This window comes from Abramis brama (assembly GCF_963993115.1).
Source record: "Abramis brama genome assembly, chromosome: 22".
In the NCBI taxonomy this organism is placed as follows: Eukaryota; Metazoa; Chordata; class Actinopteri; order Cypriniformes; family Leuciscidae; genus Abramis; species Abramis brama.
The window spans coordinates 29,068,424-29,077,183 of NC_139984.1; positions in this window are offsets into that span (position 1 = coordinate 29,068,424).

Consider the following 8,760-nt stretch of genomic DNA (forward strand, 5'->3'; position numbering starts at 1 on the left):
GAGCTCTATTGGTTGTACTTCATCTAATGAGTCAGCTGCGCTGTTGGTTGTACTGATCTGAAGAATGTGGAGTAAGAAAAGGCATATATGTGGGTCAGCGAAGGCACACAAAGTCTAGGAGAAGTAAGCAAAGCAAAAAGCTAGAGAAAATAATTAAAAGTTTGGTAGAGAAAGAGGGGAAGACAAAAATGACAGGTAAGAGCCGATAAGTGGAGTGATTGAAGTTGATGATTTGACCTGGTGGTCAACCTCTGTTTGTACTGATTCATGCCTGTACAAGTTCTTGCCTTGCCTCAAAAATAGAAAGTGCATTTTTATCTCATCTAAATAACTGTGTTTGACAGACTCAGCAGGAGAACGGGAAAAACATTTCAGCTTTCTGCCTCATTCATTGTGTTTGAAAGGACATTTTGAAGGCACAATATTGGCAGCCATGCTAAACATCCAAATTGCCATTATTTTTTGCTCTCCAGCCCTCTAAAGATCTCACTGTTGGACCTTTAAAAACTGTTAAGACTGTAGTCAAGTCTTTTTATTTGTGTAGTGTTTCCTAAACCTAATCCCTATATATATTAGTTGCTAGGAATGTTGAACCACACATTCCGTTTGGAAAATTCAAGGTAGGGGAGAACATAACACATTTTGGTTTTGGCTCAATTATTAAAAAAATAATTAAGTTAGATTAATCTTTTTTTTTTTACACAAGGAACTAATACAAATGAACACTTAAAGTGTTTTTCTAGGACCTACCGTTTTCGTACAGTTGCACTGAAAGTGATAGAAGTGCAAATGTTACAACTTACCCCATATGCGGGGTTCGTGGTAACACTTGTGTGTAACACACATAATTCAGTACTATTTTATCTGTATAGTTTGATATTGTTTGTACATGTGTATAGATAGATATCCATACATCCATCCCTGATCCAATCATCCTTCTATTATGGATCAATGTCATGGATAGAGATATATGAAAGGGCTGCACAGTTTTGCAATAAATAAATAAATAATACCATCAAATATTGTAATTGCTATTGAATTATATTTGTGGCAGCTGCATGCAAAATTAGTATTATTAATGAGATCAGTAACAATAATAAAAACGAGCTCAAAATCACATTTTAAAGGGTTTATTGCATGAAAAACAGGCTTTTTAGTGATTGATGCATAGTAAACAAATGTGAAAAAAAATCATACTTAGACATTTAAATTCCAACATTGTGAAAGTCCAACAAAGTTAAATGTGGCAAAATAAATATACAAATAAATATACAAATAAATACTCAAACCTGAAAAGTTGTGTGGCTCGGCTCCCTGTTTTCATTTCATTATCGTTGTACACTTGGCGGCTTAGTTGTAACACTGTGCTACAACTAACCCCGGGGTGTAAAAAAATAGTTTAAGCCAAATAACAGTTTGCTAGGAGTTGCTGACATGTTTCAAAATGGTGCCATGTTTTAGCTAACAAGACAGTGATTCAACTCAGAAAAAAACGTATGATGAAAAAATGTACATGCATGGTGTCAAAACACTCTGTCCAGTATCTTCACAAAATCTTATCAAAACTTTCCATAAATCAGCGGGAGACCGTCTTCTGGCAGCGAGAGAAAAAGAGCAGAAACACAACCTGCTTGATCCTGACTAACTATGTAAAAGGTCCGTGTTACATTTAACCCTGCGTTAGGCTGTGCCCCACGCTCCCCTACACTCTTAAAAATCCAAAAGGTTTTTTTATTTTGTATCATAAAAAAATGATACCATATGTATCATATCTCCTGAACCAAACATGATTCAAACTAACTCATCTTTCAAGAGCAAGCGTTTTGCAAATCCCGCGTTGAACTCCGAGATTTGACAAGCAAATCAAAACATAGGGGTAGATATCACATTTTCTGTTATCATGTTTGGTTCAGGAGATATAATACAAAATACATAATTTGGTTATGGCGGAAAGCAAAATGGCCGCCAGGAGGCGTTTTTGTGATGGCTCGATTTCTGAAAATGTTCATGGCTGCGAACTGTACAAGTGTACCAAGTTTCATGCTTTTATGAAAAAGTGAACATCATTTTCACATATCGCCTGGATTATAAGTAGTCTCAAACTTATGAAATCTTTTATATGCTTATACTATGTGAATGTCCAATAGTTAAGTGGTAGGATTGTCGATTGTGATGAAACTACCCTTGTTATTGACATCAGTGCCATTTTTTCCTGATGACTTTTGAAGCAGTTTTCAGATGACTTAAAAAGAGTCTCCCTGAAGAAAACAAGAAAATTTAGTGGTTAATGCATATATTCCTGATCTATTGAGCTCTACTGCTCAACAAGGTTGGGCAAATTTCTAAATGCATTGAATTGCACATGCCCATAGGATGTTGAATTGGAAGGGAGATTTTTACAATTCAAAGAAATGTAACAATCACAAGTTTCCTGTCACTCTCTATTGTCCTTAGGCACGTTATTATCATAGTGTAAAAATGAACCAGAGAAAAATTAGGTAATTTTGAGAATTGGTTTCCTACTCGCCACTCTGGCCACACTAAGCCTCTTAGCTGGAGTATTAGCATTGATGGTCAACAACCTCCTCACATACTCAGTTTATTCTGAGTCATTGTCCATCATTCAAAATTCTCTGCTAGAATGGCAGATGATAGTTCTGCTGTCATGGATATTATTTACTAAAAGCTGGACACAAATCATCAGCGCAATTTTAAAATTATGGACAAAAAAAAGTTAATTGCCAGAGTGTTCCAGGCATTTGTTTTCTGGAAAAAGGCTGGAAACTGCCCAATTGCAAGTCAGTTCTAGCCTCTAGATATGCCATGAGTCCATCTTTCAATGTAAGTCTACAAAACAACACCTTCACTCAACAAGCAGACATGTCATTCATGGCAGGTACACAAGTGAAACACCAACAACAAGTTTAATAGGGTTTTTTTTTTTTTTTAAAAGATAGCAAGATAAATGTCATGTGCTGCCTTCTGATGACAGAGACATTAATATTATTAATGAATGAGTAAATGTGCATGGCAGCGGCTGGGCATTTGACTAATCTCTGCTAATCCTGACCTGATGAAACCAGATTGAGCAGAAATATTGGCAAAAGAGTGGGATTACTGAGCATGGAGTCTGGGCAAACATGTGACGTGAGGGATGACGAGACAAACCAAACACACAATTGTACAAATGTGCAAACATGCAACCTTGCACACGCACATTTACACTGGCATTGTTTGCATGTTTTTCTGATTGCAAAATAACACTAGACTCGATGCCATTAAAGAGGTCGCGTCCGGAATGGTGTCATGGGATGGTACACGTAGAGGTAAAGAGAGGTCTATCTCTCAGTGTGTGCATGTGGGACGGCCAAACTGAGTCGGATTACTCTACTGGTAAACATCCGCTGACGGCTGTCCTGACTGAAATGTATGACGCACAAGTCTCATATCGGAGTTGTCTCCATGACCTAAAAATCTCTCCCTCTGTGCCTTACGTCAAACGAGAACATCAGCCTCTTCCACATTATGCAGATTTCAGACAACAGTTTGTTTGTACATAATGCTGGGAAACTTTTGCGACTTTTTGAGAGAAAAAATTGCAGATGATTCAGAATAGTGCTGGAGTTTGACTTGCTGTTTTATCAACACAATATTTAGCAATTTTGTCACGTTAAAATCATGTTTTTTGTTTTTGTTTTAGAATTCTTTAGAGCTGAAATTCTTAAATATGTGTTGTAGCACTGTTATTTGTTAACACAAAACATTTACCTAATTTGACATTTCTGCCTCTTTCTGTCCTTTGTTATGGATCAGGAACTTGATTAGACTTTTGTATAAAGCTAATAATATCATAACATTTGTTTAAAGCTAATCATACTGACTACACAATAACCCAAAAAGCTTTTTGCATTTTCAGAATGTCATATTGTGGAGCATGGCTGTTTTCATTTGAATGGAAAGAGGAATGTGAATATCCTACCAAACAACCCCTTTTGTGTTCGACCGATGAAAGAAAGTTATACAGGTTTGAAATGAGGGTGAGTAAATAATGACTGAGTTTTGAATTGAATAAAATTCCTGTTAATAAACAACTGAAAATAAAAAATATATATACTGTAAAAAAAAATTACATCCCCAAGTAAAAATTTCAAGTGACCGATAACATCAAAATTTTTCAAATTTTTTTGAAAAATTTAGATGTTATCGGTCACTTGAAATTTTTGATTTGGGAGGGTTAGAATTTTTTTACAGTGTATATATATATATATACATATATAAACATTTCCTTAAAGGGATAATTCACCCAAAAAGGAAAACTCTGTCATTAATTACTCACCCTCATGTCATTCCAAACCTGAAAGACTTTCGTTCTTCTTCGGAACACAAATTAAGATCTTTTTGATGAAATCCGAGCGGTTTCTGTCCCTCCATTGACACCTACGCAACTACCACTTTTGATGCTTTTCCACTGAATGGTATGTCTCGGCTCGGCTCGGTTTGCTTTTCTATTGCAGTTTAGTACCGCTTCAAAGTGGGTGGGATTATTGACTGATCGTTATTGTTGCACCGCCTGTTGTATAGTTGTACGGTGTATAGTTGCACCGCTGTACTGCTGTGACATAATCGTAAATGCGACACAAACAAATCCATAACACAGGAGCAATGGAGCATATCGATGGAATGGTGTTCTTGATTCTCGGCATGTGGATGTTTTTGCTGCAAGACGAAGAAGTTTGTTCGGTTTGGTGTCTCGTGTCGCAAATCCAATGATACTGGTAGTGACGATTCTCTCTGATCGTTTACACGTCACATTTTAGTATCGATACGCCTCGCTTGGAACCTCTACCGAGGTGGTGCTATTTAAGTGAGCCGAACCATGCAGTGGAAAAGCGCCATTTGACGCTTCAAAAAGTTCATAAAGAGATTGTAAAACGAACCCATATGAATTGAGCGGTTTAGTCTGAAGAGACTCGATCACTTTATAATATATTGGTGGAGAGGAGACAGAGGGATGAAGCCAATGAGTATATCGGGATGATTAGGAGGCCAATGGGCAGATTTGGCCAGGATGCCAGGGTTAAACCCTACTCTTTTTTTTTTTATTGAAAGACTTCGTTTGATTTTTAATAACCACAGAGAGTCACAACCTCAGTTTAATGTCTCATCCGAAGGATGGTGCTTACAGTATAGTGTCCATGCCTACAGGGCTACAGGGTGATATGGCTGCTGGTTGATGCATTATTATATGATGAACAGATTTAATTTAGGTTTTCATTCACATATAAACATTGATCAGCGGACATAAACAGAAACCTGTACCTGCTCGACTCGTGAGAACAAGCTTCACTGGTTCTTGCTGAAGCTCAAACATGCTGCGTAAGACGAGAATGAATCTCATTGGTTGTCGCAAGTGAACATGCTTGAGCTTCCGTTTACCACAACTGATGTTTGAGTTGATGAATATTTATATGTAAATAAAAGCCTAAATTCAATCTGTCCATCATATAAAGTGATCGTGTCTCTTCAGAAAATTTGGACTAAACCGATCAATTCATATGGAATAGTTTTACGATCTCTTCATGAACTTTTTGAAACGTCAATGTGGTAGCTGTCAACGGAGGGACAGAAATCACTCAGATTTTAGTAAAAAGATCTTCATCTGTGTTTCAGAGAAGAATGAAAGTCTTACGGTTTTGGAACAACATGAGGGTGAGTAATTAATGACAGAATTTAAATTTTTGCATGAACTAAACCTTTATTATGAAAATGCTATAGATAATGCATTCAGTTCCTTTGGAACTGGCAAAGAGGGAAAAAATGTGTAAGTCAAATTATGTCTGACTGCACAGGATGTACAGTATGTACAATGTATTTCAAGCAATCAATCATTACCACTTTCGAAGATGCTCTGACAGGTTCACCACATCGGTTTAAGTGCAGTTTATTTTGGTCTCAAATGGACCTTTAGCTGTCACATTAGTACCATCACCATGAGTATTGAGAGGCTAGTTCATATACGAGTCGTCTCTCACAGGGGTTCAGCGGGTTTAAATGAAGAATCTGAAAGGCACATTATCAAACACATTCTTCCACTAAAAGCTCTTCATTTGTTCGTTCTGTGTAGCGACTGACCCAGCGCTTGTGCCCCTTTCGAGAATCATTGATGAATAAGACAGCTGGAGTGCGATGCTTAGCCTTCGGCACTCTGGATTAATTGTGAATGAGGAGCGGAGATGTGTGTGGTGTGCCGGGATTATGTCATCTAACGCTCGATCTCCTCTGCAAAAAATCACTGACTGTGCAGATTGCGTACACCACTTTTCACACTATATATTATTTTAGTTTATCATTTTGATTCTTTTTTTATTCACATACTGTTAAAAAGCTTAGGGTTGGTAAGATGTTATGCTCACCAATGCTGAATTGCAAAAATAGTAATATTGTGAAATATTATTACAATTTAAAATAACTGTTTTTTATTTGACTATATTGTAAAATGTAATTAATTCCTGTGATCAAAGCTGAATTTTCAACATCATCACATGATCCTTCAGAAATCATTCTAATATGCTGATTTGCTGCTCAAGAAACCGAGATGCACTTTTTTCAGGATTCTTTGATGAATAGAATAAAAAGAAAAGCATTTATTTGAAATAGAAATCTTGCAACATTATAAATGGCTTTACTGTTACTTTTGATTACTTTAATGCATCCTAACTTTGGTCACACTTTAGATTAGGGTCCAATTCTCACTATTAAAGGCAGGGTAGGTAGGAATGGTCTAAAAAACTTCTTTTTCAAATTTGTTTAAACTTTATGTACATATCAATACATAATTAAAATGTAAGTACTCTGAAAAAGAAAGTATAAAAATCGAGTGTCTGTAGACCTCTCAGGACTGTTTTAAAGACAGTTCATTATTTCCATTCACTCCACCCCCTCCCTTCTGGGCTCCTTCCAAAGCCACGCCCCCAAAACACATGAACGCGCGACTCCAACCGCTGAGCTGAAGACGCATTATTTACCTGAGAGAAGCAGAGAGGAAGGAGCACAGTGCATGTAGTGACATCATGTCAGAATCACATGTAATAAAAAAATCTAACGCTAATTGCTTATGAATATAAACAAATAAGATGTATTTTAGTACTCACTATCAAGCTAGCATATTGATATTGGTAAATTTAAAATATATATATTTTTTGATTCGTTAACGAGCTAGTTATATAAGCTAAAAACAGGTTGCATTGATACACTTTTTTACATTACCATCAGTTATATTGTGCTGAAGATGAATTTCGTGTAAGATTCATAACATATATGGTGTTCTGCATGTAGGGGTGGGAGATATTGACAAAAATGAATATCTCGATATTTTTTTCCAATATCTAGATATCGATATTCAGGCGATATTTTTGCCATCCTTCAAAGAAATGTGAGCAAACTGGCAAAAAAGGTCCAGTTGGTCTTTTGACTTGCTGCATTTGACCTATATTATTCTAGGCTATAGAAAAAAACAATAAAGGAGCTAACTAAACAGAATCTGTGGCAGCCCCTACTTTTTCCACTTACAAAAAAAAAAAAAAAAAAAAAAAAACTTAACTAGGCACTTCTTGCAACAGTGATTATTAAATCAAACAACAATATTGTTGATGATCAATTCAAAGTAAAAAAAAAATAACATTTTCAAAACAGTATAAATCCATTCATTTTTCCCCCAAAACGCTATAAATCCATCTTTTTTTTTTTCTTCTAAATTTATGGTTTGTCTTTTTAAAAAAGTTTTTGTCTTTTATTTTTCGTGTTTGCATTTATGAGGAAAAAACAATATTACTTGACAGTTCTCCATTATGGACGCGAGCGCTCTGAAAGCTGCACTAAGACTTTCAAACTTTAACAGAGACCTCAAAACAGAAAGCACAAAGCCTTTCTTTAAAACGAATTTCGTTTTGTATTAATTGTATCTTAATTTTAATATTTTTTTTTTTCATTAATTCATTAATATTTTCATTCCTGGATTAAATACATAAAGTAAATATAGGCTATCAATCACAACATAAGGTGCTTGAACTGGAGATTATATCATCGTGAACCGAACCGTAGCCTCGCCTCACAGGCCTAAAAAATGTGGAATATATTTACAGAAATCTGGTTCTAAACAAAACCATCCAAAACAAAATAAAACTATGTAGCCTAAATGTGCATTTCTCCGGTGCATGCGTTCACTAGCCTACTGCGAAGATCGCGAGTCAAATATCGTCAACTTCATCTTTGCAGCCGACACAGAAATTAATAAACAATTAAAATGTCTTATTGCAATATTTTACACATTCATAATCATTACTTTTGCTGGTTCTTTGAGGCAGCTTTTTAGGTTTATGGCGTTTTGGAAAAGAGCTCTTCACGTACGTACAAACACCGTTTCACCAAGGCACAGCAGCCCTTCAGCACATAAGAACAAAAAGAGAAAAAGCACGGACTTACTAATTACGAAACTTTGATGTGGTTGAACAGGTGAAACAGTCACAAATTCCTTTGCAACTCAAACCTTCTCAGTACGAGTTATGATGGAAGAGAACAGCATTACAGTTTTCAGCGCGTCCTCCTTTGATTGCTGTGTTGTGACTGGAAAAGTGCATGCAGGAGCACATGCGCAAAATGTAGGTTTGTAAAATGTCCTTTTGTAAAATAAAAATAATTTTAGGGCGAAGCAGAGGAGGTCGTGCAAGAGGCCGTGGCGTGCAACTAGGGTCCGAGGAAGTA